The 21014-nt window shown below is 42.7% G+C and overlaps 1 protein-coding gene across 1 annotated transcript in view; it reads right to left on the bottom strand.

Moving 5' to 3' along the window:
* The window catches only part of LOC126266826 (uncharacterized), a 380815-nt gene extending 361387 nt beyond the window's left edge, over positions 1–19428 (bottom strand). The window contains exon 1 of the mRNA XM_049971380.1: positions 19234–19428. The gene's annotated coding sequence lies outside the window, so the exon portion shown is untranslated. The remainder of the gene's footprint in view (positions 1–19233) is intronic.
* Between the last annotated feature and the right edge of the window lie 1586 nt (positions 19429–21014).

Raw genomic sequence — 21014 nt, 5'->3', positions numbered from 1 at the left:
ACAGCAAACAGGGAAAACATAAATCGAATAGTGGCGTTAGAAGTGAAACTTCTCAAGTCAGTTAATGAATGTCAGCTAGAAGACTGAATATGTAACGAAGATATTAGAAATGAGCTCAAAATATTTGCAGGAACAGATGAAAATCCACACATTTAAACAGAAATTGAAGAAATATGTAGACAGAATGCAACAAGATAGATACTCCAAAATTTTTGCAGTATACGATATGTATACCCAAAGGCGAAGTCAAAGTAGCGCAGTAGCGCGGCCCGGGAAGCGTTGGACATGCAAACGATGTTAAAAGGCACACGGAATTAAGTGGGCAAAGAAAAGGTAAAGGTCACAGGGATAAGAAAACAAGCCTTGGGTGACAGATGATATCTTACTGAATGATGCTGAGGCCGGAAAAGGTTCCTCTGGCTTAATCCGTGATAATGATGATGAGTAATGATGAGTAATGATGATTACGTTGTTAACTGTTCCATGTTTACAGAACACTTTATACCCCGGGCAGCCGCAGCTGTAGGAATACTTCTTGATCAATGAAGAACAACAGCAGCCGTTAAATTATCCTGTGAAGCAAATGGTTTCGCATTCTCAGGTATACAACTAGACAGAAAAATTAGGAGGGGGGAAATAAAATAAACAATATTGTCTTCACCCCAAGTTAAAAAAGGATGTAGTAATTAAGCGGTAACAGTAGTCACAATCACTTCATATAAAATACAGACCAGGTTTATGTGGATGACCGACCAGAAGAAGAAGGTCAAATTGACTATATCCTCGTAAACATGCGCTTCAGGAATTCCAGAAAGAAGTGTTGAGGACATATTCTACCGCCAATATCAACTAAGATCACATCCTTTTACTAGCCACAGTCAGCATTAAAATGAAAAACTGACTCACAGTCCAATGAAGCAGTCAAATGGGGATCAATAAATTCGAAAATCGGCACTGAGGAACGATATTCAAAGGAGTATTCTGTTCAAAATTAAATTTTCCAGTCAAACATGCAAATAATATTAAAGACTCATGAAATTAAGTGATATCTATACAAAATGAAGTGGGCAAAGAAAAAATAAAAGTGAGAGACAGTAAGAAAAGAAGCCTTGGATGATAGACGAAACCGTATTGATTAATCGCAGAAAATTCTTCAAAAGTCAGGTGTCTCTCTGTTTCCCTATATCATATTAATTTTTTTACTTTGTTTTATACGTCGTTATCACTGCTTTAAAAAGTGATTTTATTCTTTGAGTCATCAGTCTTCTGACTGGTTTGATAAGGCTTGCCACGAATTTGTCTCCTGGGCCAACCCTTCTCTCAAATCGAAATATTCGGGGACATACTTGATTCTGGAGCTCGTGAAAAAGCCCAAACTCGGGCACCCACGATGTGGTTGTGTCTAAGGCGCCGCTATCGCGAGTCTCGTTCTATAATGGACTGTAGGCCCAACGGCCTCTACAGTGTGTGACAGTTCAGTTACTTGATTCTCCTCAACATAACAGCTATCCCTGATTTAAATGCTCATGAGTGCACTACAGCCACTGACACATTCAGTGATGAACATACCTCCTGGTCGAATATGTACCACATGCTGCCATAGATCTGACGTAACCAGTATCCTAAGGTGCTAATACCGATTCGTAGGGAGAGAGACCTTCGCTTCGGATCACGTTCATGCGAGACGCCGGTAGCCGGTAAATTGGGCGAGTCCTGTTGCAGGCAGTTTTAACTTAACAATCTAACAGTACTAGAGAAAAGAGATAACTGGGGTCGCATAGTGAACAAGTACTTCAGGGTTAAGGGAGAATACGAGCTTGTTAGTAGGAATCAGAAAGGTGAAAGACTTCCTGAGTTCTACAATAAATATCAGTTGGCAATAGCGAATACTCCATTAAGAATCACAAGAGGAGGAGGTATACTTCGAAAAGGCCGGAAGATATGGAAAGTTTTAACCTAGATTACATCATGATCAGGCAGAGATTCCGAAACCAGATACTGGGTTGTAAGGTGTATCCAGGCGCAGATACAGACGCAGGTCACAGTTTAGTAATGATGAAGAATAGCATAAACATTAAGAAAACAGTCAGGTCGAGTCAGAGCGCAAAGAAGGGGGATTATGAGGTACTAAGGAGTGAAATGCACTTGAAGTTCTGTGAGGCAATAGATACCGTGATAATGAATATCTCAGCAGGCAGTTCTGTGAGGCAATAGATACCGTGATAATGAATATCTCAGCAGGCAGTTCAATTGAAGAGGAATGGGCCTCTCTACAAAGGGCAGTAACAGAAGTTGGAAAGATAAACATTGGTAGAGGGAAATTAGAATCTCTTAGACGAGGATCACTTTGGCTTTAGGAAAGGTGAAGGCATCAGCGAGGCAGTTCTGACGTTGCGGTTGGTAAAGGAAGCAAGATTGTTAAAAACCAAAGACCTGGAGAAAGCATTCTAAAGTGTAAAATGGTGCAATATATTCGAAATTCTGAGAAAAGTAGGTGTAAGTTACAGTTAAAGATGGATAATAATGGACAATACACAATATGTACAAGAACCAAAACTACACAGTAAGACTGGAAGACAAAGAACGAAGTGCTCGAATTAAAAAGGATGTAAGACGAGGATGTAATCTTTCGCCCATATTGTTCAATCTGTTCATCTAGGGAGCAATGATGGAAATAAAAGGAAGGTTCAAGGACGATATTAAAATTCGAGATAAAGGTATACCAATGATAAGATTCGCTGATTCTCAGTGACAATGAAGAAGAATTACAGGATCTGTTGAATGTAACGAAGAGTCTATTGAGTACAGAATATGTACTGAGAGTAAATCGTAGACAGGGGCATTCTTGGCCAATATAAGTCTACTAGTGTCAAACACAGACATTAATTTGAGGAAAAAGTTTCTGAGAATGAACGTTTGTAGCATAGGATGGAACGAAAATGGCTCTGAGCACTATGGGACTCAACATCTTAGGTCATAAGTCCCCTAGAACTTAGAACTACTTAAACCTGACTAGCCTAAGGACATCACACACACACCCATGCCCGAGGCAGGATTCGAACCTGCGACCGTAGCAGCCTTGCGGTTCCGGACTGCAGCGCCAGAACCGCACGGCCACCGCGGCCGGCCAGGATGGTACGGTAGAGAAACATGGACTGTGGGGAAACCGGAAAAGAAGAGAATTCAATCATTTGAGATGTGGTGCTACAGAAGAACGTTGAAAACTAGGTGGACTGATAAGGCATGGGTTGAGGAGGTTCTCCACAGAATATGCGGAAAACATTGACCGGAAGATGGGATAGGATGAGAGCACATATTGTGTTAATTCGTTGGGGAATAACTTCTGTGGAACCAGAGGGACTGAAGAGTGTAAAAGCTGTAGAGGAACACAGAGACTGAAACATATCCAGCAAATAATTGAGGACGTACTCATGGGTTTCAAGTGCTACTCTGAGACGAAAAGGATAGCACAGGAGATGAATTCGTGGCGTGCAGCATCAAACCAAAGACTGATGACTCAAAAACAGAAAACAACACAAAAAATATTAACTTCATTCAACATGTCACTCTACAGTAGGAAGCAGCGTCCCTGTCCAAGCTGACTTCCAAGGCAACACATCTGCCGCACTTCACATAGATCATTAGACTGTGCCAGTGCAAAAAGCACCTTTCCACTGTAACTGACTTAACTGACCCTTATTTTTAAAGTGCTAGCGAGAGGCCACACAGTCTAAGTAAACCACATAAAGCCAAATAAGACGCTCTGTGGGAGGCCAAAAGCTGAAAATAGCAGGCTAAAAACTATTTAAGGTGTTGCTACCCTTGCGGAAGGCCAAACCGATCAAATGCTTATGTAGCACTTGAAAGGTCTCTGCTGCATTCCTTTCATGTTAATTTCTTAAATCTGTTGTCATTTACGGCATAAATTCCTCTTCTAAATTTACTGTGGCGTTTCTGGCTATCTGCGAGGAGACTGAGCAGTGAAACGTGTTACTTTTACACATAAACAAGAACGATCTGCCACACTACTACACTTTAAAGCACAGTTTATATCTAATTCAATGTAATTCATGTCACATATTAGTCTCATACGCAACCTACATCCGCTTTCTTTTATATACAGTATGTGATAAGATACTGTCATCCCCCTTCCCTTCTGTGTGAAAGAATGAATGAGCAAAAATATTTCTAGTTGCATGCTGGATGGTAGTAGACAAGCCTGTCTGCTAGAGAACAGTACGACCAACGTCGGAACAGGTAGCTACGCTTTCTAAAAGCAAAGAGGTTTCTATCCTTAGTATTGTCCTGTCCGTCCCTTGTCATGTTGGTATAGGAAGCTGCCTCTCTGGTCACTTCCGTTTTGTATACGGAAGCACCCTTGGTAGAAACCCAGGTCAGTCTGTCCGTGGCGAGCGTCTGAAGTGGTAAGATCTCCAGCTAAGCGCGTGTCTGCTAAGGCCGTAGGACAATGGATTTCTTAAATTCAGCCTAACTGAAAATTTAATCACCTTTATTTCAGGTTTAGCTCTAAAATATATAATGTTATCTTAAAGTGCAACGCAGTGTGATTCGAGTATACAGTTCAGAATATCTTCCGGTAGTTGCTTTGTGACTACTTTGTGAGTAAAGTGGAACCACGTGTTGATCAGTAACTCTAACTAAGATCATCAATCTTAAATGCGAATGTGCGTGAGATTATAACGTCTCGTCTTGACAATATTTTTCAATATTGCGACTTTCATTTATGTTCAACCCACATGGGGTGTACTTTGTGAGACCAGTACCACGTGCTTATACAATTGCTCCACCTATCAGGTTAATAGTAAGACGATAGTAACCAGTTCGAGACTTTTCTTTTGTAAATTGCTTTTCGATTTAATTTATTTTAATTATCAAAATTATTTTGGAGTTACACTCTTTGTGTAAACCAAGTTGACCACGTGAAGCATGTGGTGTAAGCATCAAAGTAGCTCTCAGCTATTCTTTTCGGGAAGATTTCACAGGGAGTTAGTGTGAATTTAGTATACCAGTGTGTGGTAATTACATGACGGACAGGATTGCGCTACGAACGTTACTTCTTTGAGTGAAAATTGAATCGGTTGGTTTTGGTTAATTTCCTCTTGCATATGTTTCAACGTTCTTCGTGTGTTATTTTATGAATGCAGTGTTGTATGTAGTCTCCCAATCTTGGCTCCCTATTTGACGGGTTCCGTAAGATTACAAACTCACATTTTCAGAATCCTAAATAAGGCACCAGTTTAGTTATGAATCATGTTTAATATGCTCAAATTTCAATGATCAATCTTAAAATAAATTTCCAAATATAAACCGAATATATCACCGGTTGTCGTATGACGATTAAAAGATTATAATTAATGTTAGCCTGGTTTGGAATTTGGTAAGCTGGACTGGATACCTGGTGAAACAGTTCCTCAGTAATGCAAGGTTAACTACCCCAGACAGCTCACAGCTTTTATCCCACTTTTATGGTCATGAATATCAGCACCGCTTTCATAGCAAATTAAGGCAACAACATTACACACTGTCAATGGAAAGCAAAACGCAGATAAACTCAACTGTAACAATAAATACATCTGATTCGTTTGGCCTTTCCTAAGTGCTGCTTGTGGCCTCCCACAGACCGTCTTATTTGGCTCCAGGTGTTTATGTTTAGACTTGGTGCCCTCTCGACGGTACCTTCAGGACAAGGGTGATGTACGTACGTCAGATAAACTTGAAGTACTTTTTGCGCAAGTACATTTGGATATTCCATCTCATCAGATCCCATGTACGGCAGATGTGTTGGCTTGGAAGTCAGCTTGGACAGGGACGCTGCGTCCTACTATTTATTGGAATGGTCATTGGAGAGCGTTTATGTGATCCCAGTTACCTCTTTTCTCTAGTAATGTTTGCTTGTTTTGGTCTTGCTGGTTAGAGATACTGTTTAATTTTAGCTTACACGTATAGGTGAAATTGGTGCTGAGTCTCAGAAACCTGGTAGTGTAGAGACTTCAGCCAATAAATAACTGTACGTCTGTAGCAGGTATAAGTTTGTAGGCTTTCACAGCGGGTGTCGTTTTGAACAAAATACTTTTTTGTATTGGGCCACGTCATTGTAAGCAACAAAAACAACTAAGCTGCCACCGTTTCGACCTACTTTCTTTGCTCCTATTCAGTGCGGTTCACTTTACCTAAAACTGTAGCGGATGTTTTAAACATAAACGTTTCACATCACAGTTGTGAATGTCCCAGCAGAAAGAAAAGAATTAAATTAAATTTATTGTTAATTTTTAATAGATTTTTCCCAATAAGTGTTGATATTTATTTCAAGCAGGAGTGCTGATGAGTCTGCTGTTGAGCGCTCTAAACAACCAACCACCACTATCATCATCATCTAGCCAGTAGGCGAGAGATTTCAATGCCACGTATACCTCGCTAAGTCAACACATTCTGTTCCGCATATGAAGGCGTCGATCACGTTACATTACAAATTCAGTTCAGTGACGGAGCTGCCTGTCACATTATCCAAAAAGACCGCTGCGTACTGCGCGTCTCGTCAGTTCAGGTCCAAGGTCCTTTAGTGTGGACGTATGATTTGGCAGGGAGCAGAGATGACTCATTCTGTCCACCTATCAGGCGCCTGTGCTCATCGTTAAGATACCAAGCCTGGCTCTTATCTAGGGTCACGTCCAGGTATACGGCGCTCTGTTCCAGTATGCGGTTCCGGCCAAGATAGTGGCTGAGGAAGCACGGCGGGCGGTGGGAGGGCTGGTGGGGGAAGGGAGGTGCCTGGAGAAGGGGACACGAGCGGTCCACACAGTGAGCCAGTGACGTAAACAGACGACACTTCTCTGCTGAGCTTTTAGGGCCAGAAAAGTTTCAGGGGTGCATTCAATGCGGCGCTATGCAGATTTGGACACTTACACCTCAGCACTGCGCTGTATCGTCTGTGACAAAAAGAGAGGAAATGCCCTGGACTGAGGTTAACCAACAGACAGCTTCAAATAACGTCGTCGCAGCTAAAAAGGTGCGCACGTCTGGACGATCAGGTACAACCTAAAAACTATCACAAGACAGTTATGGGAAAGTGGAAATTCTAAAGGTTTAGGTATTCAGCTTCGTTCGCGATAAGGTTTCTGAGAAAACCCATTGAAGACGTAAATAGTTCACAAAGTAATCACTTCTCTTTGTTGTTCTCAGACAGGCGAGTCAAAGATAAACGATCAAAACGTTTTCAAATGAGCACAACATAGTACTAATGTGAATCGTGAACTATGAGGTAATACGTGGATAAGGAGATGAAAATATGTAAAATGTCGTGATATATAAGAACGTTAAAAATTAAGTCGTTTAGGATACATGGAAGAGCGGATGGAATAACTCTATGGAAAAACGTCACTATAAAAGCTGTAACAATTACTAATTTAGAAACAATTAATTGAGGACGGTAAGGAGGCGCCGGCTGCGGTGACCGAGCGGTTCTAGGCACTTCAGTCCGGAATCGCGCGACTGATGCGGTCGCAGATTCGAATCCTACTTCGGCCATGGGTGTGAATGATGTCCTTAGGTTGGTTAGGTTTAAGTAGTTCTAAGTTCTAGGGGACTGATGGCCTCAGATGTTGAGTCCCATAGTGCTCAGAACCATTTAAACCATTTTTGTAAGGAGGCATATAGGTAACTGCTGACAACAGTCAGAATACACAGTTTTGCTTACAAAGAACACTGCGCGTAAAGTGTATGAGGCCACAGTTTAACTCACACAAGAGAAAAAGGAGGCGAACAAAAACGGTTAATAGACGGATGACAATAATAATTAAAATACTAATAAATGCCCAGCACGTAGCAATATTTAAAAATTAATTTGTGATGTGTATTTAAAATGACTCGTTCCACATCATTAGCATTTATCGTGAAAATGATCCATGGAATATGTAACTAACAAGTATACAAATCTACTTCATTAAAAAAAAGGTATAGGCCACACATTTCCATCCGTGTGAAGAGTAACAGACGTTCAGTGCTGCTGAGTTATTTGTTGACTCGTAAGTGATGATGAATAATACAGCTGGGCCCAGTCTGGGTACGTCATTTAGATGGGCAAGTAGCACTCTAATGCGCTAATGTTTCTCCTTACTCTTGTCATCACTTGATCTGTGCGATACGAAACTCCTAATTTGACTTTACGATGGGAGTGGCGAAAAAACTAGGCAATAAAGAAAGAAACTCAGCAGAGAAAAGTTTAGTTGACATTACTCATCCACAAAAATATTCGAGATATGGTAACTTTTTAATCACCTAAATAAACTACTCATTAATACGAGCGTTCTGTTTACAGTCTTCACTGAATTCACTATAAACTTCACTTACATTATTTGTTGGACTGTAAGTATTTTGCTAACAATTCTCCAAATTGTTCTCGTTACTGTTGAAAGAAGACAAGTTCTTTGTACCGGCCTCTCTTGCACTTTATTAATTCAGTCGAGCAGACAGATATAATCAGGATGCTTTCATGGGTTAGGAAGCCTCCATGGTCCATGTGGTAATGACGGTTGTCAGTGGTCGTAAAAGTGAATTCCACTGTAGCTAGGTGCATGAAGATTTTAGAGGTGGTGGAGCAAAGCGCTTGTTTTCACATCCAAACTGTCCAGGATGTTGGACAGAAAGCACTTCTTGAAGCATTTTAAAGACAGAATTTGTGTATTTTGTGCGCCTTGAAGAGCAGATTAGCGGCTTCTTAACCTTGTCAGTATGTGTGAGTGCATGATATCCTACCAAAAGCCGATAGGAAGTTTTCAGAGACAGTCTTTAACTTACTTGTTTATGACGAAGTTAAGAACCGCTGTTCTGAAGTCATATCTCCAGATACGCATAACGACTTTCTCCAGTTTAACAGCTTTGTTCTTGACTTCCGCTTTTGAGGTGAGCTTTAAAAGCGTCCAACGCTACAACTTAGCTCTCGTACTGAGCAGATCATCAAGTCTGTGGTTCCAGACAGTAGCTAGCCAGTCTACCATTAATTCTGTTGTCATCCAGCCTTTTTATTGCCACGAATTCCCAACCCTCTTATAGAAATTTTCATCGAGTGAGGTTGTGCGCTTCAGAGTAACATAGGACGTAGCTTTCCTCCCTCTACGGTAACCGATAAAACTACAGTAATGATTTGTTCTCTTTTTTCATTTATTATTATTAAGGGGATACTTTTCGCCTTAAATAGTCCATCGTATTGCTCGGCATGTACCAAAATATTAGTGTGTAGTCACTGTTGGCGCTATGAGTGTTTCGGGGAAATATTTTTGCAGTCTCTGAGTTGTAGATACACGAGTCACTCCAAAATTTAATTAAAGTGCAGCTACTCACGGAGGTCCACTGTGATTTATAATAATGGTATGGCAGCGAAACTTTGTATGTATGATAACGCGTTAATGCTGAACCGATTTACGCTGCTACAAAATTAGTTCCAATTTTTGTCACCAGACGAAAATTATGCGCTCTAGAGCATCTCATTCGCGTCTCTGGTGTTCATATTGAACAAATTGTGGAAATGACGGTTAATAATGAAATCAGCATTATGACTTTCTCACTCGTTTGACCTTCTCCTTATCCTTTATTTATGGAAGCTTTTCTATATGACTTTCTTGCTGTTACAGAGGTAGATTTGCACCTGGTGGCCGAAATTGGTGTTAATTTTGTTTATGTGTAAATCAGTTCAGCATTAACGGATTGGAATATCTGCCGACTGTCACTGCCATATCATAATTACAGCCCACACTGGCGCAAAACACAAGTGGGGTCATACGCGCCTAAGTCACAACCATAGAACACGAACACAGAGAGGATCCTGTGTACGTATGTTGAACTCCTAGTCGTGTCCTATACCCCCTGTCAATAAGAACGAAATTGGTCAGGGGAAACACGTACTGTGCCCTTTTGAGTACAAACGGTGCATTAGATGTATTGGTTAGCCAGCATTATTGTACACGGAAGTCCATGGTTATCGTGTGAAAAATCGTCCTCGTTGCTTTGATGGCTTGTTGTACGTTCAGGTCGGTTCCCTGAAAGGAAAAGCCATTTCGATTTTGCCAAATTACACGCTGTGAGCGTGATGTACTACGCAGTGAGGGTGGCTGATTTGTTGATGCCATTTCTACAATGGAAGTCCCCTTGTTATTTGCTGTGTGTAAGTGATCAATTCGTATTATTGTACAGGAGGTTATTGAGGCAGATGCGCAGGTAGTTTTGTAGAGCATTGTTGGTACCTTGTCGTAGTAGCTATTTTGTGGTGGCGGTAGTGATGATGATGAAGTCCCATACTCCGAGGAGTGGGGGGGGGGGGGGGGGGGGAGGGGCGATGCGGGAGACCCCCACCACCGACTAGGCAAGGTCCTAGTGCAGGTAATTTGCCACTGCATTCTTCCGACCGTAACGGGGAGGAATGATGATGATGATGAAGACAACACAACAACACTCAGTCATCTCGAGGCAGGAAAAATCCCTGAGCCAGAGCGCGGGAAGTGGGACCGGGCGGTAGCAGTAGACCAATATTTAGGTAAGTGCTATGTACACTTGGCTGATAAGTCATGGGGTAGTGATATGCACATATATAGATGGCGGTAGTATCACGTAGACAAAGTATAAAAGAGAAGAGCACTGGCAGAGTTGACTTTTGTACTCAGGTTATTCGTGTTAAAAGGTTTCCGACGTGTTTATGGACGCACGACGGATATTATCAGACTTTCAAAGCGAAATGGTAGTTGTAGCTAGAAGCACAGTACATTCCATTTCGGAATTCATTAGCGAATTCAATATTCCCAGATCCGCAGTATCAAAATTCTGCTGATAGTACCAAATTTAAGGCATTACCTCTCACCACTGACAGTGCAGAAGTCAATGGTCTTCACTTAACGACCGAGAGCAGCGCGGCGTTTGCGTAGAGCGGTCAGTGCTAATAGACATGCAACAATGTGTGAAGTAAACACGGATATCAATGTGGGATGTACGACGAACGTATTCATTAGGAGAGTGCGGCGAAATTTCGGGTTAATGGACCGTGGCAGCAGGCAACCAATGCGAGTGCCATTGCTAGCATCGCGACATCGCCTGTCCGGCTTAAATGGGCTCGTGACCATATCATTTAGACCCTTGACGACTGGAAAACCGTGGCTTGGTCAGATGACTCCAGACATCAGTTGGTAAGACTGATGGCAGGATTCGAGTGTGGCGCAGACTCCAAGAAGACGCGGACACAGATTGTCAACAAGACAACGTGCAAGCTGTTGGTGACTCCATAATGGTTTGGGCTGCGCCTTCATGGTATGGACTGGGTCCTATGGTCCAAATGAACCGATCGTTGACTGCAAATTGTTACGTCCGGTAAGTTGGAGACCGTTTGCAGCCACTTATGAGTTTCATGTTTTCAAGCAACGATGGAATCTTTATGGATGACAATGCGCCATTTCACCGGGCCACAGTTGATGGCGATTAACTGAAGAACATTCTGGAGAATTCGAGCGAATGATGTGGCCACCTGAATCGTCCTACATGAATACCATATGCGGCGGTCCGAAACGATTCTGGGAGGTATCGCATGACTTTTGACGCCTCATTCCATATGATCTTCAGTAACTCCGAGTGTTGTTTTAGTATCTCATGGTTAATTTCAGAAGTTATATCTAATGCATGTCCTTTTGCGGCCGAGGGTCATACAGTTTAATTCTTTCTAGTGTTGCCCAAATCTGTGTGTTGGGCCAAGTTTTATTTTAATTCTGTTTGTTGCGTTGAAGGCAATCTCTTTGTATTGTCCTGTTAGAGCCCTGCATTAAAAAAACCAAACGGGCTGCAGATAAAGTCCTGTTTCATAGTTACTATTGTTCTGTGATGAAGAGAATTTTATGTTTCAATAAATTAATTGTTAAATTGAGCCTACACGTGCAGAACCAACAACCTGAGCCCCACTCCACCGAAAACCTTAGATACACTAATAAAACCTCTTTTCTGGTGTGTTTTGGTTCTAGCAGTTCTTCATGAATCCTCTGAATAAAAGAATCGCTGTGTTTCAGGATGATACTATAGAAAGATGTTGAAAATTAGGTATGATAAAAAAAAAGAAATGAAGAGGTACTCAGGAGAATACAATAATTGGAAAACACAACAAAATGTTGCGAACGCTAGGTGTTTTCTTTGATTTGACGAAGGCTTTTGACTGTGTTGACCACAAAATATTGCTGCAGAAGTTGGACCTTTATGGAGTAAGGGGAGTAGCTTACAATTGGTTCGCCTCTTACTTTAAGAACAGAAAGCAGAAGGTAATTTCACCGCAGTATTGAGAGTGGTAGTGATTAGTGATGCTTCAGTCCCACAGTCCCAATGGGGCACTGTTAAGTGGGGGGTCCCCCAGGGGTCGGTGCTGGGGCCATTGCTGTTTTTTGTTTTTTGTTTATATAAATGATATGCCTTCTAGTATTACAGGTGATTCAAAAATATCTCTGTTTGATGTTGACACCAGCTTGGTAGTGAAGGATCTTGTGTGTAATATTGAAACAGTATCAAATAATGTAGTTCATGAAATAAGTTCGTGGCTTGTGGAAAATAATTTTAACTTACATTTCAACAAGAACCGACATTTTGATCAGACAGAATGGGCATATTATAAGAACAATTCAAGTTCCTACGCATTCGAATAAACAGTAAGCTGCTGTGGAAAGCCCGTGTTCAGGTTCTTGTTCAGAAACAATATGGTGCTTTATTTAACATTAAAACAGCATCTGATATAAGTGACAGTTCAACATATTTTCATACGCTTATGTCGTATGGTATTATTTTTTGGGGTAATTCTTCTGATTCAAAAAGGGTATTTTTGGCTTAAAAACGGGGTGTTCGAGCTATATGGGGTGTAAGTTCGAGAACCTCTTGTCGACTCCTTTTCAATAGTCTGGGAGTTATGACATGCCCTCACAGTATATAATTTCCTTAATGCCGCTTGTTGTTAGCAATATTAGCTTATTCCCAAGAGTTAGCAGCTTTCACTCAGTTAATACTAGGCAGAAATCAAATCTGCATGTGGAAAGCACTTCCTTGACTCTTGTGCAAAATGAGTGCATTATTCTGCTGCATCCATTTTCAATAAGCTTCCACAAGAACTCAAAAAACTTAGCAGTAGCCCATACACTTTTAAGTCTAAACTGAAGAGTTTCCTCATGGCTCACTCCTTCTATTCTGTCGAGGAGCTCCTGGAAGAGCTGAAAAATTAAGTAAATTCCAGTGTTACATTGTTGATTTTCTATATTTAAACTTACGACTTGTCGCCTGACTATGTTTCTTATATTTCATTTTATCTGTTTCTACTATCGTGTTATAATTTCATGTATTGACTCGTTCCATGACCATGGAGACTTCTCCTTAATTTAGTCCCATGGAACAATAAAATAAATAAATAAATAAAAACGGAGGGACGGGATGACAGGACATGTGTTGAGAAATCAGAGATTATCTTCTATGTTTGTAGAGTGAAAAAAAAGAAATGTCAAAAAACGAGAAAGGTTTCACGATTAACTTACAAACAATTGTGACACGAAATGAAACGATCGTTTGTCATTGATGGCTGGGAGATTCCACCGGGGGTAGTTCGGTCGCCGAGTCGCAAATCTTTCCAGCTGATGCCACGTGGGGCGAGTCGAGTGCCGATGATGATGAAGTGATGATAAGAAATCTGCGTCCCGGACCCAAGACGCTGTACTATCGTGGTCCCGCCGTTCAGCTGAAGAGGCGGACATTTGTAATATGACAGCTACATACTGAACGAAGGAAAGAGGACAACAGCTGAAGAGTTCACGAAGCGAAAATATTGTGGTAAAAGTGCGTCTTGTACTCGAGCCAATAGGGTACATGACTGATTATACGTTGCAAAAATAGTCTGCGGGTCGACGTTCACAGAGCAGCAGAAAGCAGTTTTCGTGACGTGGTGCTTCTCCCTGGTGGCGGTTTAAGACGGAGTCGAGTGAGTTGTATGTCTATGTCGTCAGCGTTTATGACCACGCATCATACAGTAACCGCACAGCAGGCCGTTTATTGCTCCAACAACGACGATAGAAGACGACAGTCATCGAATTTTGTGTGGGCAGATAGTTGAAGTTTTTTGGTCACTTCTCGCTTTCCATTACGGTTTTTGTTTTCTGTTCCTACATGTGTAATTTTGAAAAACCATTCAACAGCAAAGATCAGTTGTCTTTTACTTAAGACGACCGGTCGCCTTAAAAAAAAAAAAAAAAAAAAAAAAAAAAAAAAAAAAAAAATCAATGTGTAAATTTGTGGGTTGTTTCCTCGCATTAAGCTTTAGATGTGTATGCAGTACGTAGATGTACAACTCCTTTTTGATATATTTAGCATCGTAGATTATGTTTGCTATTTTCTTTTTGTGCTCAGTTAAACCTTAGCGCATCGGCAAAAACGTGGGTAGCCAAGTCTTTTACCCGTTAATTTCTGAAACGCTGCTACTATTATGCGTCGGCGCCACATTGACAGGGCCAGTTAGTTATAAGTAAGATGATTATCGCCACATAAACAGGGACAATTAGGTGTAAGTAACATTGATGATTAAACTGTCGAAAAACAGATGCACGCTAGTCATCAACTTTAGAGGAGCAGTATAAAAGCTCCAGACGTTCGGTAAGACACACGCACGCACACACACACACACACACACACACACACACACACACACACACACACACGATATTTTACAAGTGGTTAGCGGTTAGCGACGTCATCATTTAACTCTGTGTCTGCCGCAATATTGCTTGTTAAGCTTTTCATCTGCGCATTCTACTTATCCACTGACATCAGCACCGACATCTAGTTCCGCATCGACGTTATCAGCTGGCCCATCACTATACGTCTAAGGAAACAAACTAATTCCTTCTTTCATCTGTGTTGCGGAGTACTACCTTAGGTGGAAGGAGAGTGCCATTTAGACTGGGGCTTTCATAAAGGATCTTGAAACGATCTGATTTAGTTCTCTAAGTTTATCTGTGGAAAATATAGCTGAGAAACCATTGTGGTAACTACATGGACATTGCCAAATTCCTGCTATTTTATACGGTATGCTTGACGTGAAAAAGTTCTTGCTGCTGTTTCGGTGATAATGGTTCAACAGATTTCATCCCTGAAATCGCAGTGACGTTCGCACTCATGAACCACTTTCATTTAGAGCAACATATGTGTTTACAGATAATTGTTGAGCAGCCGTACTAGAAAACGTTAGATATACGTTACCTTCTTCCACAGGAAATCAAATTAGTTGACCGGTGCTTGTTTTGGTCTTTATTTGAATACGAATTTCATGAAGTACACTCGAGGCACAAGGGTCGGCGGGCGCTCGCTAGGCAAATAGACCGTTGGCACTGGCCCTGCGCTACCTACGTTAAATCAACAAACTACTGGTCACGCAGATAAGAGCGGCAGAGGCAGCACCGCAGTATCACCCATCTCTCCCTCTTTTACTGGATGACAAAACATGTAGATACACGGCTTGCTTACAAAACATTTTAGCGACCGATGCTAGTAGTAACGATCCGTTGACAGTAGACCTGTTAAAAGGGAAGCGAAATTAGGTTGGTCAGTTCTCATTTCACACTGCTATGTTTTTCCTTGCGGTTACGATATTACAGTTACCATAATTCTCTTGAGAATGCGCTGGGCATACATACAGGCATGTGCACGTGGGCATACATACAGGCATGTGCACAGCACTAGTAAACGGATCGCAATTAGTGATTGTCAAATTAGATTGCACACTTATTTCTACCGTATTAGTGTGGTTCTCAGGAAAAACAAACAAATTTGTATAATTTCCTCAGAGCACTGCTAAAATTAAATTCCAGTCATGATTGAAAGCTTATCTTGGTTCTGCATGCTTTAATATCAGCATGGCTCCGGAATCAAGAGTGATATTAATGATTTTTTTACTTACGTCTCGGCTATAGGTGTTGCTTGCAAAACCGTGCTAACTAATGGAACCATATTTAATGAAGATTCAAAGTACGAATGAGTTTTGTATAGCATTTGTACTCGGACGATAGTAACACTTAGACGACTAACAAGTTTCAAGTAGAGAAGATGGCAAAACTCTACTTTAGGTTCACTAACTACGGAGTAATTTCTAAGGAACCAAACAACTTCGTGTATAGTATGTTGGCGGGCATATATCGGATGGTTATAATTAAAGTGTAACTGCCCTCAGAGGTCCAAGGTGGGCTGTAATTATCGTACAGTAACGAAACTTAATATATGTTATAGTACGCTGCAGCGTGATCGATTACGTTGAAAAGAATTAGTTCCAGTTTTGGCCACCAGGTACAAATCTGTCGCTGTGAATGCAGGAAAGACGAGTATAAATGTTTCCATATGTAATGCATTAGGAACAGGACATGGACATAAAAGGTCAGGCAAGTGAGAAAGGCATAATTTCGATTTTATTATTAACCGGCACTAACACAATTTGTTCGAAAAGAGCACCGGAGACATCGGCGAGATGCTGCATCGTAAAACCACGAGATCAACAGCAGCAGTTCCAGAGAAGACTGGGAAACGTGTTCCTGGATACTGGCCTTCAGATCAGTTACCGACCGAACGTGTCCCTGGTAAAAGCGTTCTTTTAAAAACTGAAGAGCCAATAAAACTGGCACAGGGATGTGTATTCAGATAAAGAGATAATGTGGCGCTGTGCTCGGCAACGCAAGTGTCTGGCGCAGTTGTTACATCGGTTACTTCTACTACAATGGCAGGTTGTCAAGATTTAAGTCAGCTTGAAGGTGGTGTTATAGTCGGCGCACAAGAAATGGGTCACAGCATCTCCGAGATAGCGATGAAGTGGGGATTTTCTCGTAAGACCATTTCGCGAGTGTATCGTGAATATCAGGAATCCGGTAAAACATCAAATCTCCGACATCGCTGAGGCCGGAAAAAGATCCTGCAAGTGTGGAACCAACGACGATTGAAGAGAATCGCTCAACACGAAAGAAGTGCAAGCCTTCCGTAAATGGCTGTAGATTTTAGTGCTGGACTATCAATAAGTGCGAACCATTCAAAGAAATATCAACGGTGTGGGTTTTCGGATCCATGGACCCTGCACGTCAGCAGGGGACTATTCGAGCTGGTGGAGGCTCTGTAAAGGTGTTGGCCGTGTGCAGTTGGTTTGAAATGGAACGCTGGTACGTCTCGATATGACTTTCACAGGTGACACGTACGTAAGCATCCTATCTGACCACCTGCATCCATTCATGTCCATTGTGTATTGTGCATCGGCAATTCCAGCAGGACAATGCGACACCCCACACTTCCAGAATTGCTACAGAGTGGCTCCAGGAACACTCTTCTGTGTTTAAGCACCTCTGTTGGCCCCCAGACTCCTCAGATATGAACGTTATTAAGCATATCTGGGACGCCTAGCAACGTGGTGCTCAGAAGAGATCTCCACCCCCTCGTACTCTAACGGAGTTATGGACAGCCCTGCAGGATTCACGGTGTCAGTTGCTTTCAGCATTACTTCAGGGATAGTCGACTCCATTACACGTAATGTTGTGGCACTTCTGCGTGTTCGCGGGGAGCCTGTACGATATTAGAAAGGTGTAGCAGTTTCTTTGGCTCTTCAGTATATATCCCCAGAGTTGAAGGTCACATGGATTCAGCTGAGGTGATGTTGCACGCAAAAACATTTGGAAAAGCTCTAGAGATAATATTTGAGGAAGGTTGCGTTAAACAGATCTTTCACTGCCCGAATCTTGCATGAAAACAATGGTTTCCACATAGTTACCGGTCACAAGGGGGAATCATATGCTGTATAAGGAGGTCTCGATAAGGTACACACGTCTCGGTACACCTGACAGGCCCTCTGGTCGTATTATCTTCAGAGAGGTACGGACAGTGAATAAAGTGCATGTGAATCCACATCAGACACATGTGGTGCGCCTCTTCGAGCACAACACGCGGCTTTAATGAGTTCTGTGTATTTACTGTATCCTGTACTGTTAAATGTGCCACGTTATTCCACCGAATATTGTCCGGCCACATGTCGTCAACTTCGATCCTTGCCAGATATTCAGAATATTGCTGCGCTTCGTGACGTTCAGAAGCTGGAATGTCTGGATCTTGTACGCGTACCAGTGTAAAATAAACCGCTAAATTTCCCATACTGTTGACCAAAGATGGACAATTATGATGAGACGGTACGAGTACTAGGACTACCTGGGGCACGTGCTGAATGGTCAGTTACAGCAACAGCAATCTCGTCGATAACTTCCACCGCAATAGAACGCCTTCCTCTTACAGGTGCGGCACCAAGCTCACCCGTATTTTCGAATTTCATTATATCTTCCTTAAAGCATTTAATGACATCAGGCCTCTCCTCAGACCTTTCGGTCGACAGTCTCTCAATACAGCACTGCGACTGCTGGCGTTCACATAAGACAGTTCGCTAACAGCGCACAGTCTCCTCGATGGCAATACTGCTCACCCACGTTATGACTTGTCAAATGACAGCGTGGATCTCGCAACGGCATACAAACAATGTACAGCGCCATATTTGCACCTGGTGACCACAACTGCAGCTTAATTGTTTTGCTTCAAAAATGGTTCAAATGGCTCTGAGTACTATGGGACTTGACATCTTAGGTCATCAATCCCCTATAACTTAGAACTACTTAAACCTAACTAACCTAAGGACATCACACACATCCATGCCGGAGGCAGGATTCGAACCTGCGACCGTAGCAGTCCCGCGGTTCCGGACTGCAGCGCCTAGAATCGCACGACCACCGCGGCCGGCTATTTGTTTTCCAGCGTAAACTGGTTCCGCTGCAGCGTTACTATATCTACCAAGCTTCGTTGTCATACGATAATTACAGCCCACCCTCCACCTCCGAGAGTAGATGCACTTTAATTGTAACTACCTGGTGTATGGAGGGTGGGAGGAAGGAGAGGGAGACGCGTATCAACAGCAGTTCGCCTGCTAATTGCATTGTTTACTCTGCATAGTGCACTATGCAGGGAGAGACCAAGGAGGGATGTGCCATTACACCTGTTAGCTTAGTAGTGTGCAAGTATTCCGGGTACCGCTCAGCTACTCTTGGAATTTTTATGTTTACCCGGTAGCTCTCAGGCAAGTCGGCGCATGCGCAAAGGCCGCATTGGCGGGGAGAGCACGTGGGAGAACCGGTGTGTGGGTTGGCGCCAAGTACTTACTTGCGTTCCCTCGGACGGCGACAGCGGCGGCGGCTGCGGCTACGGCAGACGTCATGGATGAGGTTACGTTCGCAGCGCGCACGAAGCACTCCCGCGATCGCCTGCCATGTCGACGAGGCACTGCCTGCAGCTCCCACACACTCGCACGCCGCACGCAACACGCACAAGGGCACCGCAGCCGTGGGCCGGCGCCACGCTGCTAGCGCCCCTACCGGGAACGGGCGCAGACGCCACGCGCCCAGCTGCTACAGTCTCCAGCTGGCAGAGGCGCGCGGGGATAGAATGTGGGAGTCCGAGAGCGCACCCAGGATACGAGTTATGAGTGGCAGCTCGCAGTTGTTCGGTAAATGGCGAAATACACTACTGGCCATTAAAATTGGTACACCACGAATGACGTGCTACAGACGCGAAATTTAACCGACTGGAAGAAGATGCTGTGACAAGCTAATGACTATCTTTTCAGAACATTCACACAAGGTTGGCGCCGGTGGCGACGCCTACAACGTGCTGACATGAGGGATGTTTCCAGCCGATTTCTCATACACAAACAGCAGTTGACTGGGGTTGCCTGGTGAAACGCTGTTGTGATGCCTCGTGTAAGGAGGAGAAATGCATACCACCATAAAGTTCCGGTTGCAGCCTATCGCGATTGCGATTTATTGTATCCCGACATTTCTGCTCGCGATGGTCGAGATCCAACGACTCTTGGCAGAATATGGAATCCGTGGGTTCAGGAGGGTAATACGGAACGCCTCCATAGGCGAAATCTCCAAGACCTGCCGCATACTGCTCGCAGCAGAGACAGAGCAGAAGTGGAACAGAGTTCTTCCGGCCGCTTTTAAAGCAAGCAGTCGAATGAGGCACAGCAGAAGGACAAAGCGCGCAGGGCAAGCTGTCAAACGCGGCAAGCCTTTCTCACTCTGTTCGAGCGGCATAGTTTGCTTCTGATTCTGCCGCACAGTTGGTCTGCGTCACCTGTTCCGTCACACTTATCTCTGCCTGCACTGAGCCTTCAGGAGCAGTCTGCGCGCCTGAGGCCAAGTTCACTTTCCTTGTTCGTATAAAAAGTATTTAATGATGGAATACCTAGTGTACTGTCTCTGACTAAACCGAGAACCGATGAAAAATGAAATCTAGTTCCTTAATAGAATAGACAGCAAGGCTGCACATTATCATAGGTAATAAGATTTCTAATATGACTGACTACTGGCACAGACGAGATGAAAGGTAAAAGTTATTGCATAATCCTACCTTTATTCCACGTTGAGAAGTTCGTACGTCTGGAGCCCGTGCGATTAGCTTCTAATCTTAGTTCCACTTGCAGTTACACATGAAATAAAATACAATGCTTTCATTACTATTTCACCTTAAAATTACAACACTGTTACACTACATTTACAAAGGTCGACGTCCGGGAACCACTTATACTATAATATGCTATCTAATGCATGAGTCAAGTGTATTTTGGCCTCCCATTCTATACTAAGTATATACAAAGTTCATTTAGATTTTGTGTATATGTATTAGTTAAGTCATGTTGAGTCGTAAGGGTCGATCTGTAATAATTGTATGAGAGAAGGTGAACTTCTTAGCCAATATAACTTGTAAACAACTTTCCTTGTTGATTACCCAATTCGGTAAGCATGGTTACCATCTTCAGGTCGGTGAATGCATTCATACAACGTGAAATTGTAAGCAATAAAATTAAATATGTAACGTGCAGTTATACGGCGATCAAGTTAAGTATACACAACATGGCATTGTAAAAGCAAAACCGTGTT

The sequence above is a fragment of the Schistocerca gregaria genome, chromosome 4, assembly GCF_023897955.1.
Source record: "Schistocerca gregaria isolate iqSchGreg1 chromosome 4, iqSchGreg1.2, whole genome shotgun sequence".
In the NCBI taxonomy this organism is placed as follows: domain Eukaryota; kingdom Metazoa; phylum Arthropoda; class Insecta; order Orthoptera; family Acrididae; genus Schistocerca; species Schistocerca gregaria.
The sequence above is the reverse complement of the archived record's forward strand: the minus strand, read 5'-3'. Positions and strand labels throughout refer to the sequence as shown.